At 36.1% G+C, this 4,166-nt stretch overlaps 1 protein-coding gene across 2 annotated transcripts in view; it reads left to right on the forward strand.

Annotated features, from left to right (window-relative positions):
* LOC106868231 (D(2) dopamine receptor) overlaps nt 1-4,166 on the forward strand; it is a 1,504,014-nt gene that overhangs the window by 83,546 nt on the left and 1,416,302 nt on the right. The window lies entirely within an intron of this gene.

The following is a 4,166-nucleotide window of genomic DNA, read 5'->3' on the forward strand; positions in this document are numbered from 1 at the left end:
AAGTAGTTGCATGCTGTCAACTTAACGTGACAGTCCCAATAAGGGAATCATACTACTGCTATTTAGCCCTAGGAAGCTGCACAGCTTCCTGTCGGCCTTGACACATTTCCTGTGTCCTTAAGTTTACAAGGAGGAGACAAGCAATTCCACCCAGTCAAGCCTGCATCCAGGGACATGTTTCTAAGACTTTGCACGTCATCAGCCTGGAGTAGCACGACTTGCTGGCTGAAGATGTCTGTCTAGCTCTCGTAAACATATAATAATTCTAGTGAAACACATTCACTGATTACAAAATTAGAAATGATACATTTCTAAATCTCCCAGAGAGACTTAAGTAGTAAGGAAATGTGTCAAGGCCCACAGGAAGCGGTGCAGCTTCCTAGGGCTAAATACCAGAAGTATGATTCCCTTATTGGAACTGTCAAGTTAAGTTGTCAGCATACAACTACTTTATCGAGATATGGGACGTTTCTTATTATGATTCAACTTTTATGAACATCATTAAAATATTTTTACTAATGTTTACATGCCAAAAATCATGAATCAAATATGGAGCAAAGATATAGAAACAGGGGCAAGAGGAATGCGTGGGTCAAGTAGGAAGTTTCATCTGACACTGTTGCTAGAGCCTCCAGAGATATTAGGTGTGATGCTAAAAGACATAAATGCAGCCTCCCAAGTATTTCCTTATAAGAATCCACACCTATCACTGCGTAAGTGAAGAGCAGCACACTTCTTGCTTCCTTTATTTCACTTTCCAATGAATGCCAATTTGCTGCATTTATTCTTTGTCGGTGATTTATACAAGCAAACTGGAGAAAGATATAGGAAATTTCATGGCTTTCGTCCAATTTCAAAACTGCAAGGCAAAATATATTCTGAGATGAAATATGTAAAGAAGTTTAAATTTTACCTTGATAAAACTTAGTGAATGTAAAAAATTGGTAGTTATGCTGATAAATGTCTTATGAGTGGGGCGGGAAATACTGGTGAAAATTTAAGTAGACAATACAGCGTGGTGGCGGTAATATAATACAATCTATGACAAGACACTGTCTTGAGGAATGAAACAATAGACCTTGAAAGATTAAGGCGGCAAACAGGACTTGTGTTACCCATCGGTATCATATTGTGCTTATTAATGAAGAAGACAAATTCTCTGGATAAGATAAACGAACAAAAATCCCGCAAAGATGCATGCAATAATTTTTATGCACGTCTCGTCATACCATATTCAATGTACTACGACATTGTTAAGATTTAAATCGTCCAATATCTTGTTGAAATATCTGCTGAACTGGAGATCGAGAGATTAAATTTCGTTAGAACTCACCATAAGAAAATGGGCGTTGGGTACATTTATAATGATGCACGGAAGGAAGGCCTTGCACAGTTATGTTTCGTACCATTAACTATACAAGGAATAGTTAATGGCATATGCTATATTTACCAAAGAACTTACATCACAGCGATATAACGTGACGTCTTCATTTGATTATAAACTTCGCTCTCAAACCTATAAGAAAAGTGATTAAAGATGAACTTTACGGACACCCAAAATTAGCCATGATATATGTAAAGTGGTAAATGAGGATGAATTTACAAAGGTAGTGAATCTTATTCCAATAATTCTAAGGTCATTGGTACTACATAAAGTCAAATATATAATATTGAATGCCACGCTCGCATTTGGTGTGGTTCAAGTTAATTAGAGTCAAATGACATTAACAAATTACTTTTAACGGCATCTTTTGATCCTTATAAAGATGTAAATCTATTTACTTTTGAAATCATTTAGCACTCTAAATAGTGTAGACATCTGCATTTCTGAGATTATTAAAGTAAGCTTACAATTATGTCAATATGCACGTAAACCAGTATAAAATAGACAGAACCAATATAATGTTTTCCAGAAATTCTTTTGTTAATCTAATAAGTATAAGCTATTTATCCATTTAGCAAGTTTAACTTGAGAATAGACAAAGAATTATCGTACGGAGAGAAGAAAGACCAGTTTTTATAGAATAGTGTATATCGAGGTACGTTACACTCATAACATTTAAACATTTCAAGTCGCGGTAAAGAAGGAACAAATGTTTTATTGTTTAAAGACAGCAAAGATATCATTTTTGAGAACACTTGAGAACACTTGAGAGTTAGAACACTATTGTCATTTGACAAATTTGGTGGGTGGATAGCCATCAATTACACTCTATATACATAGAAGTATAACACAATCAACTACGTATTGATGGTCAGCGGAAAACAATAATAAGGAAAGTGATTGCTTCACAATCAAGTTTAAATCCGTAAAGATTATCTGCAGTACTTTTTAAAGTATACACTGATGTATTCTGTGGTTACAGTTACTAGACCTTGATATGAAGACGATAAAGATTAAGTACAGCAATATATTGGGTGATCTCATAAGTATTGCGGTTTTTCAATTGCATGAGCTAAAAGTCGGAAGAGGACTTTCTATAAAAGCAGGTAGTAATTTTATCATCTTTTATTCTTGGTGCAAGTTTTGAAGAGTGCAGTTCGATTTTAACAGTTATTTTTCAAAGCTATATTGGAAGTGACAAAGAAACATATTTGGCATATTTTGCTTTATGAGTTCAATAAACGGAAATTGCGAGGAATATTAATGCAGTATAATGGGGTTCGGATAATAATCATAAGCCAGTGTCAATGGTGGTTTCAGAAACTACATCCTAGAAGATGAGCTTCGTCCTGGAATATCTGTAGAGCTCGACGAGAACGTGCTGCAAACACTGGTGGTACAAAATCCCATCATAATTATTGAGGAACTAATAGAGAAGTTTGGATTTGGTCATTCAACCATTCATCGTCGTCTGCGTGCCATCGGAAAAATCAGCAAATTTGTTCAATGGGTTCCTCACAAATTTTCCGAGTCTAATCGACCGAAAAGAGTGGATGTGTGATTTCCTTTGATATCATGTCTAACGAATGAACCTTTTTTGGACCGAATAGTGACTGGTGACGAGAAATATGTTCCCTATAGAAATGTCACCTCAGGCTAAACAATGTATTCACCCACGTAAGGTGTTGTTATCTGTTTGGTGGTATATGAAAGGTTTAGCTCACTTTAAACTTTTAAACCTAAATCAAACGAAAACAAAAGATATCTACTGCGAGCAGCTTGAGCTGCTTAAGTTAGCGTTAGAAGAAAAACAACCACCTTTGCTTTCAAGACGAAAGGTGTTCTTCCATCAGAATAATGCTCGGCTACATACAGTGAAGATGACATTTGAAAGGCTGGTGAAGTTTGAATGGAAAATGATGTCCTACCCACCATATTCGCTGGACATTGTCCCATCTGATTATCATTAATTCCGCAGTCTTCAAAATCATTTGAACGGAAAAAATATGAATTCTCTTGACGAGATATCAGAACAGTACTGGAGGAGTATTTTTGGTCACGGACAAGTGAATTTTAGAAGAGAAGCCTCGCAAGTCTACCAGATAGATAGAAGAGCATTGTAGAAAATGAAGGAGAGTATACTTTAGATTAAAAAAGAATGTTGGTTATCTTAATTTTGAAAAATTAAAGAATATAAAAAAAAACGCATTATTTATAGGATAACCCAATAATATGAAGTTGGCTTTCATGTCACTGAGGCCCTTTTTTACACGGCCATAGTTGCGATTCAGGACAAATGTCAGCAACTTGGGTAGATGAATTGCATAAAGATCACTTGCGTCAAGAGCCAACTACCTGGCGAACTGTGTCTTCTAGTAATGGCTATTGCACTTTCATGTATTTTTGTCAGTTTACTGTCTTCAAGCAAAATTGCACACATCACGACCAAGCTGCAATTTAGCCTCTTTCCTTCATTCTTCCTCAGTAAAAGCACGTGGTCTTTTTTTTTATAAATATACGTAGCTGTGCGGTAAGTAGTTTGCTTCCCAACTAGTTGGTTCCGAGATCTTACCGGAATCTGGCGACTTCAACGATTCTACTGAAACATACATACTTACTGACAGCGACGGTATAGGGTTATTACAACTACCAATTTCGGCCATTTACGGTCGCTGTCAGTATGTATGTATAGAATTACGTGCGTTGACTGCATCATCATAGCACTTTAGCTCTCATTTCTAGTATTGCAGATGTTTTTAACGCCCTCAGTCATTTTTGATGA

Source organism: Octopus bimaculoides, chromosome 5 (assembly GCF_001194135.2).
Source record: "Octopus bimaculoides isolate UCB-OBI-ISO-001 chromosome 5, ASM119413v2, whole genome shotgun sequence".
NCBI lineage: Eukaryota > Metazoa > Mollusca > Cephalopoda > Octopoda > Octopodidae > Octopus > Octopus bimaculoides.